This window comes from Eptesicus fuscus, chromosome 4, assembly GCF_027574615.1.
Source record: "Eptesicus fuscus isolate TK198812 chromosome 4, DD_ASM_mEF_20220401, whole genome shotgun sequence".
Taxonomy (NCBI): domain Eukaryota; kingdom Metazoa; phylum Chordata; class Mammalia; order Chiroptera; family Vespertilionidae; genus Eptesicus; species Eptesicus fuscus.
Genome location: NC_072476.1, coordinates 64,470,447 through 64,484,364, shown reverse-complemented (window position 1 = coordinate 64,484,364; position 13,918 = coordinate 64,470,447).

Sequence of the window (13,918 nt, the reverse complement as noted above, 5' to 3'; positions counted from 1 at the left end):
CTGGTTTTGGTAAAGGTGAGCCACCTCTCTCCCATTCAGAAGTCTGAAATGACTAGCACCAACTTTAACTCTATGAAAAATGCTACTTCTACATTTCAGGCAGATAGATGGAGTTCCTGCCAAGTAAAATGGATTATTAAAAAAATATTGATATCTCGCCTAGCTGGTGTGGCTCAGTGGTTGAGTGTTGACCCATGAACCGGGAGGTCATGGTTTGATTCCTGGTCAAGGCACATGCCTGGGTTGCAGGCTCGATCCCCAGTAGGGGGCATGCAGGAGGCAGCCAATCAATGATTCTCTCTCATCATTAATGTTTCTATCTCTCTCTTCTTCTCCCTTCCTCTCTCTGAAATTGATACAAAATACATTTTTAAAAAATATTGATAACTTAGTTGCCATTATGGTATTTATGTTTACAGTAGAAGACAAAAATTACAAATTTTTGCACTAATTTTCCATTGCTACACTCTGTGTGAATCAGCTTTAATTATTCATTTCACTTCATGCTGGATAACAAAAAGATGATAAGCTTTGGTCATTTGTGTAACTCTAGAAGCACTCAATGAAGAAAGAAGCAAAGGTTTTGAACTCAAGTTTTACTCTGTGTATAAGAGTACAAGCTTATAACAAAAAACAAATGGAAACAAAATTATAAATGGAAATAGCTATTCATTTCAGTTTTAAAAACATTCACTTCCACCATGTTAAATGGTCACTAGACACTTAGAACAAGTTAAAGATGCTTGAGTAAGTTTGTCATTTTTACCAAAATTGCATCAATTCTCTCATTTGTTAATCTGATCCCAGCATTTGCTGTTCAGCTCTGCCAAAAATAGGTTTGATTGAGATTTCAATTTGATTGTTAGATACAGGTCTTTTGCAACAACCAAATCAAGTTGACCGGTTGAATCCTCATTCTGATTCACACTTCCTTATTACCTTGCCGTGTCTGAACAAGTTACCCAGAGTCATGGAATAGAGAGAGGAATCAGCTCTTCCTACAACATGTTTGTGTCTTTTTGTGTGTGTGTCTGTAAACTAAATTTACTGACTTGCAATATAATAAACTCTTACAGCTGGCAGGGGCCTTGGACAACATTCAACCCAGTGTTCCCCAGGTTGAGGGATCTGTGCATTCGTGTGTACAGGGTAATGTTAGGAGGCGTATCGATACTGAATGCCAAATGAGAAAACCCACTTCCTTTCAGGTTTTTGGAGGCTTCTAATTATAACAAGAAGAAAGTCTCAGGCTGGTGCTAACAACTTTTGTCCTCCGTGAAATAGTCTCTGGGCACATGAATAAAACACACACACACAACACACACACACACACACACACACACACACACTCCTAGGGACATCCTCCCCTACTGTGACATAAAGTTTAGGAGTTTGTATTCTACTTGCCACTGGTCGAAATAAATAATGAAACAAATAGAGGAATCCTTAGATTTTACTTTATATAAGTACCCAACAAGAAAGATAAGCTTAATTTTTAAAATGGTGATGATGTGGACTAGATTTCCTATCCAGCAGGAAAATGTATAGCATGAATAAGATGCCAAGAAATAAACCAATAGGGTACCATGTATGAATTGTTTTAAATGGGGAAAATATTCTAAAGGACTCATAAGCCATTATTTCAAATGCCTGTGTAAATATAGTTTAGTTCATCACCACCTTTTCCAATTATGTTTACGTTCAGCTCCAAAGTACAGCCTCTGCTTCCTTGTTTAAAATGCCACCAACAGAACTAGCATTTTCATTAATACAAACAACATTTACATTGCCCAGAAATGATGGTGGAAATAGAAATCTTTTGTTATTTTAAACTAGATGTACCTCAAAGAGGTGCCCCATTAACTTTAGCTTAGCTTTTAGAACAAAGTCATTTAAAATATTACAATTTTTAGATTTCTCATGAAATGTTCATGTTTATATAATAATAATTATTATTATGTCTATAAAATATTATCACTTTATTTCTGAAAAATATAACTTGCATACCTAAATAGATTAGGGATTAAATCATAATTTTAAAAAATTAGTAAGATTTAAACACAATTTTTATTTTTATTGTTTTGGAAACTTAAAAAAAATTTTTTAGGTACAGCTGACATACAATAATATAATAGTTTCAGGTGCACAGCATAGTTATTAGACATTTATATACCTTATAAAAGTGATCATCCCAATAAGCCTAGTACCCACCTGACACCATACATAGTTATTACAATATTATTTACTATATTCCCAATTCTGTTCTTTAGTTTCTTAATAAAAAACAAGTTCTTTTTCAGGTCAGTTATGGATCCACTAAATATTTGGAAACATACCTAGATCTTTGTTTTGACTGAAGTTAAACATTGAAGTTAACCACTACACATTGTACAGTGGTTAAGAGCAAGGCCTTGGAGAACACTGCCTGAGTGTGCAGCCTAGCTTCACTAACTGTCTGCATGAACGTGGGAAGCTGCTGAAGCTCTCTGTGCCAGTTTCCTCGTTTGGAAGCTGGGGATAATAATAGATCCTATCTCAGAGGATTGTTGTGAAGATTAAATTAGTAAATATTTGCTTGAGAGGAAAGTGAAATAAAAGTGTTTATTCTTGCTAATAGGGCATTTCACAATAATAAACAGATGTCAAGAATGAATAAAATGAAAAATATGTAAAGTAGGGCCCCGCTAAACAGAAAGAAGCCTTTGCAAGTGCTAGACTGAGAAGGACACCTTGACACCTTTGGTCCACTCCAGGAACCAGGATATTATGTATAAATGTTACTGTGTCTTCCTTATGTAGGCATATTTCCTTAACAATACCCGAACACAATGTTTTTAACATTTAAAGATCATCAAAAAGATAATTAAGAGTAATGAAGTGCTGAACTAACTGCCTTATGCTTTGACCTTCACTTCTATTGCCCAGGGTTCTCTAGTTTTCGAAGTTGATATATCTGGCATTTGACTCTTTTTATTCCCATGTTTAGCTTTTGGCTCATTTGGTCATTCTTTCTGATGTTTCTAATTTAGTCCAAACATGGATCATCATTACCTTTCTTCCTTGTCCACTACTCCTTGCTGCTCTTTCAGCTGTTCACCCTAATTCCCCCTTTCCCATACTAAAAAATTATTATTATTTTTTTCTTTCTTTAAATTTATTTTTATATTTATTTATTTTTATTGATTCCAGAGAGGAAGGGAGAGGGGGAGAGAGATATCCTAACTAGAGAGAGAAACATCAATGATGAGACAGAAACATCCATTGGCTGCCTCCTGCACGCCCCCTACTGGGGATCAAGCCAGAAACCTGGGCCGGTGCCTGACTGGGAATCGAACTGGTGACCTCTAGGTGCACGAACGGCGCCCAACCAACGGAGCCACACTGGCCAGGGCCATTGGCGGATTCTTTTTTTTTTTTTAATTTCTTTATTGATTAAGGTGTCACATATTTGTCCTCATCCCCCCATTCTCATCCCACACCCCTCCCCACGGATGCCCCAACCCCCTGTTGAACTTAACCATTGGTTAGGCTCATATGCATGCACACAAGTCCTTTGGTTGATCTCTCCCCACTCCCCCCACCCTCCCCTATCCTCCCTCTGAGGCCCGATAATCCGATCGATGCCTCCTTGTTTCCGGCTCTGTTCTTGTTCATCAGTCTATGTTGTTCATCATTTCCCCTAGATGAGCGAGATCATGTGTCACTAGAGATATACTTATAAGAACTGAATGTGAGACTAGCAATAATAGTTATGCTGACAGGCAAATGAATCCGTCTGTAGTGAGTTTCTTTCTGTAAAAAATTATTTTTAAAGGAATATGTGCTGTCTCATCACACCTGGTTGCTTATATCCACTGCCCTGCTTCTAACAGCAAAAGAGCCATACCATGTGCCATTTGAGTGAATGATGGTTACTGCCCTTTTAGTTCTTGGTGGTAACAATCCTAGTTGATTCCTCACCAACACCTCTAAATCAAATTAGGGAAGGAATGGTTTCATGGTACAATATGCCAGTTTAAAGATATTGGTCTGGTCTTACTGCTTGAAGTTATAGGTTAGAAGAAGAGAGAACCATATATCTTTGGGTCTGAACTGGTGACCTAGACATGAGTTCCAGCACCTGTTAAATACCCCAGAGGTATTCTAGCCCTTAAAGTGATTTCTCACTGCTCGTTGGAAAACAGATGTTGAGGAGAAAAAGAACACACTGAAAACCAAGCATGAACCAAAGACCTTTAGAAAATCACTCTAATACTTGCCCAACCATGCTCAGTGGGAAGACTTGCTTTATTGAATCCATACTTTATTGGAATGACTTTTCAGAAGACACCCTGTTTAAAAAAATCCTTGCTCAGCAGAAAACATTTTAGATAATGGAAGGAAGAAGAGCCAAAGACAGTGATTATTCCATGTCTTTATCTGTTTCTTTGTCCCCTTTCCCACTAAAATCCAAGCAAAGTATCATGGAAAGCAGAATGTGGTGGCATAATGGAAACACACACACACACCTCAGTAATAAGCAATGGGGTCAGAGTGTGGGTCCAAGGTCTGTTATGTGCGAAAGCTATTTTTCTCTATGAATGTCAGCATCTATTCATACAAGAAAGTAATAATATCTGCCTCACAGAAATGTTATAAAGATAACTTTGTATACTGAGATAGTAATATTGGACATTATTATTGTTTTCTATTAGCAATAAATAATTTTGATGTTATAGATCTAAATAAAGTCCCCAAACCTCATTTTATAAACTAGATGTATGATTTCCTTGGCTTTTTTTTCTTTTATTCTAGAAGTTCATAATCTTCACATCTTCTGGGATGCAGTACATGGAGTGCAAAGAGCTCAAACATTGGAATATGAGAGATCTGAAGTCAAACTCTGGTTAGGCGCTCTAAATTAGCGACAGTCAAGGCTCTGACCCTTGGTTTTCCTTTCTATAATATGGGACTGAAATCCATTTTTCAGGGATGTGGAGAGGATTAATGATAACGTTGAAGGTACCCAGCCTAGTGTATAGTTCACAGTAAACAATCATTATACTATAGGATACTTTTTGTTTTTTTATGCTTTCATATTATCATCTACAACATGGGTTTGCCTTTGTTCACAATTACTTTATAGGCCCTCAAGTATTGAGGACAATACTTGTGCTTGGTGGACAGTAAATGCTGATAAGATTGTACCTTGAAAAGGATGGGTCATTTGGATTGATAAATGATTAAATGGTAATATGGTGGGCTCAAAATTCTTTTTTTTGTTGTTGTTCAGATATCCTAACTAGAAATTCTTTAGAAACTCAAGTTCCTGAGGAATGTGAACATTGCTAAAACATGGTTACTGCCTTTAGGAAGCTTACATCCTAGCAGAAGGTATTTCTTTCACTAATATCTGTGTCTAAACCAAAACTTGTCTTTGTATGGTAACTGGGCTATGAAGCAAGAAAAGCAAAAAGGCTTTCAGAGATTAGACAGAAGTCTTTGAAGTCATCATTCTGTCAACGGGGATGGGTGATGGGTAACTGAGTTGGGGAGTGGGGGGAATTAAAATCTGTTAATCGTATTCAGGCACAGTACCAGGCAATTCACATTCATTGTTTTAGTTAATCTTAAAACTAACCTATGAGATGGGTTGAAAATGTTGACTTTATGGTTGAAACAATTGGTAATCTCAAAGAGGGAAAGAACCTTTTCTAAGATCACATACCATTTAAATGTTGAAGATGGGATTTCAATCATTAACAGGAGTGGGGTTAGAAAGTGGGTTTTTTTTCAGTTCAATAAAACATTTCTTAATCTGAGTGTCTCACCTTCTCTAAAAATTTCTCATTTTATCTCCTGGATTTTCTTCTTCCCTTATTTGTTGGGACCAACAATGAGTTCAATTCCAGATTTTGAAATGCTCTGGTGAGGATTACATCCATTCTTTCTGTGCACATAGCCCAGAGGGCTCATCTTATGCTTTAACCTGCACACTTATAGCAAGAAGAATCAATAGCTATTTCAGATGTGCTAGTGTTTAATGTTCAATGAAAGGAAACTCATCCAACATTTTTTAATCATATAAATATGGTACAGAATGTATCACAATTAAAATATACTACTCAGTCATTTATCCATTTATTTTAAAAATATTAGTATTTAATGCTCCCCTTCCCAGTAAGTCACAAAACTTTATACAAGCATCCCTCAGAGACAATGTGGGTTTGGTTCCAGGTAACAATAATAAAGCAAATATCACAATAAAGCAAGTCAGGGGAATTTTTTGGGTTTTCAGTGCATGTAAAAGTTATGTTTATGCTATACTATAGTCTACTAAGTGTCCAATAACTTGTCTAAAGTCAATGTATGTACATTAATAGAAATATTTTATTGCTAAAAAATGCTAACCATCATCTGAGCCTTTGGAAAAAATGGTGCCAATAGACTTTGCTCAACACAGGCTTGCCATAAACCTTTAATGTGTAAAAATAGCAATATCTGTGAAGTGCAATAAAACGAGGTATGCCTGTAAAGCTGTCTTAGGTAATAGAAATAGTCAGCCGTGAGTACTGGATTACAGGGTTTAGCAGAAAGGATATTTTCCCCTATGTGTCAACAAATCTGAGGATGAATAATCCAGAATAAATAAGGGTGGAGGTGTGAAGAGATCAGAAATCTGTCTCTTTTTTTTTCTTTGTGTGTTTGTGGCTAGAACACTTAACATGAGATCTATCCTCTTAACCAGAGATTTGTCCTCTTAACCAGAGATCTATTGTATAACTGAGTCTGTCTCTTTCAAAGAACGTTCAGTGAAGCCTCAGCTTGCAGCTTCACCTCACATCTCGTTGGTCAGAATCTATCACATGGCCATTCCTAGGAGCAAAGAGAACTGTGTTATGGTTTGGAATGTAAAAAATTGAAAGCAAAATATTATCAGTGAGATAGAAAGAGGCCTTTTTAGAATGTCAAAAATTTAGTTTTTCAGTCTCCATGATAAAGAAAAACAAGGTAGAAAGGGCAATAAATGGCTTTGTAGGCACTATCAGCTCATCCACAGTGTCAGGCACAGGAAGCTACTGGTCTTCCCTGGGCTGTGTTTGATGCCAGAGGGCATTCTGGTTCTACTGCTTACTGTGAAACTGCATTCAAGTTTCTTGACCTCTGTCAAGCTTAGCGTCCCTGTTTATAATACAAACTAGTGGCCTGGTGCATGAATTCATGCACATTGAAAGGAAATTAATTAGAAGGTGGCTGGCAGGGCAGGACTGGGTGAGATGGGCCAGACACACCCTGGAGGTGTCTGTGGAGTGAGCGGGGTCCCTCCGGCAGGTGAGGTCCCTTGGCCTGGCCTGTGGAAATTGGGCCAAAACCAGCTCTCCAACATCCCCTGTGGGGTCCCGGAGTGTGAGAGGGCACTCTGCAAAGTTGCTGTCGTACAGGGTGTGGAATGCAAACACAAGTGTGCAGCTAACCAGATTCAGGGCTGAGTGCCCCAGCAACAACATAACCCACGGCCGAAGGTGGAATAGCACAGCCCTGCGAGGAATCAGGCTCCCTCCTCTCTGGTTTCAGGGTGCATCACCCGAGAACCACCGCTGCCATGTCACTGCAGCTAGGCCGCTCCTGTGTTGAATGTCTGTCCCCTGGTGGTCAGTGTGTGTCATAGTGACTGGTCGGATGGTTGGACACTTAGCATATTAGCCTTTTATATATATAGATATAATTACAGTGCTTATTTTAAAGTACTCTTGTGACCATTTTATACAGATGAGTGTTAAGTACTTAACATAGTGCCTGGCACGTAGTAAACTGTAACAAATATCAACAATTCTAGAAAATAATAATCATTGCTATTATTAAGTATAACACTCATACTTCTCTTTGACTAGAGTGAGCCTTTTCACATGTTGCCTTTTGTTTTTGCTTGTTTGTTTGTTTTGTCCTAGGAATACACATCCTGAGCTCTGAATGTGTGCTGAGAAGGTGCACATGACACAGAACACACTGGATCCCAACTCAGATATTGGGGGAAGGTTCCATGACAGCAGAGTCAGATGTGCTGAACCCTGAGTTCCTTGATGCAAAGCTGCTAATAATCTCTCCCCTCAAACCGATGACGCTGGTGCTACCCTGAAGCACTGAGAGATGTCATGCCAATTTACACAAATCTTTATTGTTGAAACTCTTGCATAATGACATCTTTATTCATGGGAAAATACAAAATAAATTTCAACTATATGATATTGTTTATGTTCATCAGAAATGCTATTTGTCTTTACAAAGTCTGGTTTCAATAAACTGCATGTAATGGATATTAAATAAACATGAAATTTTACATGTTCATAATATTTGGTTTCTTGTTGTGATTTTGATGAACTACACTTTCAAACACTGTCAGTTCATCCTTATTTACAAACAAAATGTTTGCTTATAGCAGAGTGATGTAGTGACTTGCTTTATTTTAAGATAAGTCAACTTTTCTATTCAATGTTTAATGTGAAACTGACTCAAAAATGTTCTTTTAGGCAACATTTACATTTCTTTCTGGATAACATATATTATACTATTTTAACTTAATTCTGTGAGCTACATAAACCAGAAACATTCTAATTCTGTTTTTAATGTATTTTTTAAGATAAATAATTTATAATGCACTAATAAAACTAAGGAGCTCTTATTAAAACATATTATATGACCTACTAAAATTGATATATGGAAATTGGCTCTCTTAAAAGTAATTTTGTGAAATTATTTTGTATAAAATGGACTTTCTTATATGAATTTTTGACAACAAGTATAAAACAAAAAGAACTTGAAATGTCCCTCTCCATCCTTCTGCACATTGAAGAGAAGTAATCAAATACTTTCTAACTTTATGATATTGGGGTTTCTTAGTAAAAGAAACCAGATGAATAGTAACCATTTTAGTTGTGCATATCAGCATCTAGCAACCTATTTAAAATAAAAATCCTTTTCAAAGTGCATTTAATTTTTTCACATCTTTAAAATGATACAGTTTTATTTGTGGATTTATTTTTGAAATGTTTTATTTTGCCATCCAGGGGAGAAATGTCACTGTTGCTTTTTCTGTTTGTTCATTTGAAGCTGAAAATAAGTAGCCTGAGCCCATGATCCTTCATTCTGTAGCCTTTCCTCATAACAAGCACCCTGTAAGCACTCAAATGCATCAACTGAGATAAGAAAAGCTATGAAAGGGCAAATAAATATTGTAAATATTAAGGTTCCTTTAACCTTGAAAGTGTTGGTTTTTTTTTTTAAATATACTTTTATTAATTTCAGAGATGAGGGCAGAGGGAGAGAGAGATAGAAACATCAATGATGAGAGAATCATTGATCAGTGGCCTCCTACATGCCTCCCACTGAGGACTGAGCCTGCAATCCAGGCATGTGCCCTGACCAGGAATCAAACCATGACCTCCTGGTTCATAGGTTGACACTCAACCACTGAGCCAGGCAGGCCAGGCAGGGCTTATTTTAAGTGAGTACGCATGGCATAGCATGGCCAACAAAGGTTATCATGGAGGCATCTATCTGACACTCTGCCTTTACAGGGAGGCACCAGGAAGATGTTGGGGAAGGGAAGGCTGACCCTCATTCAGAGGGTTTCAAACAACAGGGCAATGGTGTCTTCATACTTAGTGTCTGGTCCTTAGTTTTGAGGTTGGGGTGATGGTTGAAAGAAGGGAAAAGAAAGAGAAGAGGGAATTGAAGAATCTGAAAAGTGGAGATAAAGGAGTGGCACAAGTTTATAGGAACTTAAGTGACAAATGCTGATTCCTAGACCACACCTCAGAGCATCCTAGCACCTACTTGCAAGGGCCAGCAGGATTTTAAAAAAGAGAACTTTGGATTCCATAAAAAAAAAAAAAAAATGCTTTTCTGTGTCATTTCTTGGGTTGGGCTACTTTTGTGGGTAACTAATCTCACCCATTCCTAGGATTCTTTCCTTTTGACTGGTTCCATTTTTCAGGCAGTGACCTTTCCCTGACCTCGGCCCCTAACTCTGGGTCACCTTGTTGTAGCCCTGGTGTAGCGCTGAATAGAGGGCTTACCAAATTGTTGGCACCGGATAAGTGGTACTGAGCACAATCGTCCCCTTTCATGAGCGAGAGGGAAGTTGCCTTTCCGAGGGTTCTGAGAGCTGAGCTGACTTGTGCCTCCTTTTCATTTTGTTGCCTAGTAATTTTCCCTCTGGCCAGATCTGCAAACTGGGTGCCTTGCAGGAAGGTGACATGCACCACTGATGCAAAAAGGAAAAAAAAAATAGACTATTGGCATCAACAGAACATTCAAGGGTACTTCAAAACCGTTTCATTTTATGGTGAAACAGGTCAATTATTTGCCCCAAATAATTAAAAAGTTTAATTGCTTAAAGTTAATCTCAGATATCTTTACATTCTTATGTTAATTATAATCCTCCTTTTAGTGGAATCATTCTCTGAACACCGAGCTGCGTCAGTTTTTTTAACCTATTCCCTGAATTACCCTAGGAAAGAATTCCCTTTACCTCAAAATGAAAACAATCTGTATCTCCCAAGTTTTCAAATAGGGAAAATAATTGCTTGATTAAACCTCAGTCAGAGGTTCTAAATAACCTCCATCCATGGCCTCTGTGTTGCCACCTCACCATGGCTCCACCAGCAGGATGGTCACTTCAGAAGTTCTAGATTGTTCTGCTGCTTCTTTTCCAGGAAGAAACCTAATGGGTCCTAACGCTGAGATTCAGGGCCACAGTGAATGGCAAATTCTGATGTGTGTCACATTGAGATGCAAGACAGCTGTGCCAGCCTATCTCTTTTGAACAAATCAATATAGTAATATCAACAATTTCCCAGGCTACCTCTCTATATTCTCATTTACTCCCATTTTCAGGATGTCGGCACTAAAGAAAGACAAAAAAAGAAGGGGAAAAAAAGAAAGATCTTAGTAGCTAATGAGGAACATCAAGCTAATCCCCCTTACCTTGTCATCCAACTTTCTCAGTTTTTGGGAAAATGGTGCTTCAAATTATTTTTCAAATGAGTAGACTGATGTCTTATGTTTGGACTTTAATTAGATCTAAGGGGTGGGGGAGGGGGGAATGGAAGTTTTTAATACTATTTTGCTATATAAAATACTCATGAATATTCCCACCATATTAAGCAATTCTCTATCAAATATACTTGTGATTCCAAGTGGCCCGGCTGTGGGTTCAGAGAGCTTAGCCATCAGTCAGCTCTGCCCCACGTAGGACACATTTTGCCCTGTGTGCTCTAAAGCAATCAAAGAGACTGCAAATGTTCTTCAAAGAATACATCTAGAATGTTACTTCGTTAAGCATCTCCTTGGCATTCATTCTATTTTCCAGTTTGAATTGCTGCATTTAGTTTTCTAATGACTTCCTATAGCAAGGAGGTTTTATTAACTCTTTGATCTTCTAGCTTTGGGATAAAAACAAAGAAAATATAAATGAGCACTTTGTATACTGCCTTATAGAAGAGACCAGAAGAAAAAAGAAATATGTTTTCATCAAACAGATTGGTCTGTGTGGAGACTTTCAGCCCTTCCTGTTATTTCCTCCCTTTAAGAAAAACGCTTATCAGTGTTGTACATGTGTTTGTTTTAATGTTGTCCGTATAACTAGGTCTTTGTTTCTTTTCTCTCATCTCCTAGAGGAGGTTAGGGTCAGATATCTCTTTGTGGATTTTCTTTTTAAGATATTCCCCATCCTAGGTTTCCTTTAACCCTAAGTACAGTTCTTGGGACATCTGCCGTCGTGTTATGGGATGCTGGCAACCCTGTTTCCAAGTGCTGCTTTGTGTGTGTCTGTGTGTGTGGAGAGGGAGAGAGGATCCTTGGCCAGTCGTTAGCTAATACCGCATGGAGAAAAAAACTGACAACACGTTGCATGTAAATCCCAATTCTGTTCTTCATTGTAACTGTGTATATATTCTGGAGAGAAATCTCAAAATTGAATTACCTTGTTCCTAAAGTGCCTTTCACATGGACTGACTGTATTTGTATGTATGTATGTATGTATGTATTTATTTATTTTTAATTTTCTTCCTTTTTATTGAATTTATTGGGGTGACACTGGTTAACAAAATTACACAGGTTTCAGGTTCACAATTCTACAACACATCATCTGTACACTGTATTGTGTGTTCACCATCCCAAGTCAAGTTTTCATCCATCACCATTTATCCCCCCTATAACCTCCTCCACCTCCCCTAGCAATCACCACACTGTGGTCCGTGTCCATGAGATCTTTCACCCCAACCATGTTTTTTTTTTTTTTTTGCTCAATCCCTCCACCCTGCCGTCCCCTCCCCCGCATGCCCGGTAGTTTTATATTTTGTTACCCTTTGGTTTGCTTTCTTTTACATACTCACCTGATTCTATCTTTTTGGGTCTTGATCATTACTTTGGAATCACACAAACTTTAGGTAAAATATTATAAAATACCAGCATTTCATGATAAAAATTAAATCCAAAGATTGGAAATAGTTATTAATCAGAACACACCTCGTATTTTTCCTGTCTTGTAATCAGCAGTTTATTATATCACACACACTTTCTTTAGCATCTTGAAATTTGAAACTCTTATTTGTTGTTAAATCTAAAGCAACCTGAACTAACAGCCTGGGGACTTTCTAGATTTGCTCAACAGAGACTGTAAAATAACAGGTGATCTAGTTGTATGCTGGTAATATTATCAGGTCCTATGGCGTGTCTTATGTCAATGGAAAATAGAAAGCCTTTGTTTAAAATTTCAACATGGCTTCATTTCATTTGGGCAATGGTTGATAATCACCTTAAATTTCCTCCTTTTCTCATGTCTTTAAAATTGGAAATATTTCTTTATTTTCATTTTAATGAGAAATTAATTATATACTTTAAGAATTCTCATTTGAATAAAAGTTTAAGGTTTTTATTATTACATGGGAAAAAAAGGCAAATATAATGAAATATTTCATTTTACAAAATTTTAGTGAAGACATTACTTCTATCCCTGTTTGAAATTAAATTAACATTTAAAATTCATATTGATTTCTCTTTTTATAAAAAGCTTCAGAAAACATCTAGTATGATGGCGACAAGACCATGACCATCTAAATGGCACCTACAGTCTGTGCTTCTCTCCAACCAGAATGTCCTCTATTAGCTGCCCTGAGGAGTCTCATTTCAAACATCCTTTTCTAGTTTGGTTTGTTTGTAACCTGGAATGTATTTGTCCATAGAAATAACCAGAGAATTCCTCAATTTAGTATTTCCAGCCACAGAATCTAACATCTTATACAGGAAAATCCAAAGGGCTTAATGGAATGACATGCTACAGCTTCTTGTGACTTGATTAGAGGAAAAAAGAATTTGGGTCTTAAGCTTTTTCATTGTGTTCTCTTCCTGATGTCATAAATATGTCTACTTTTCTTCCTAATACTGTTACCTTTGCTTCTTCTTATAGTTTATATCCTTCCTTGGTTTACAATAGACACAGAATTTACTTTTTAAATAATAAAAAAATAATAATACTAATAAATAGCTAACCTTTATTGCATGCTGCTACAAATTAGATGCTAGTCCAAATATTCTATAACAGGCGTCCTCAAACTACGGCCCGCGGGCCACATGCGGGTGTTTTTGCCATTTTGTTTTTTTACTTCAAAATAAGATATGTGCAGTGTGCATAGGAAGTTGTTCATAGTTTTTTTTAAACTATAGTCCGGCCCTCCAACGGTCTGAGGGACAGTGAACTGGCCCCCTGTTTAAAAAGTTTGAGGACTCCTGTTCTATAATATCTTATTTAATCCACACAACAACCCTAGATGTAAAGCACTATTACCCTTATTTACAGATGAGATAACTGAGGAATTGAGGTGAATAACCTACTTAGAATCATGCAGTTAGTACATGATAGGATAAGAATTTAAACTTT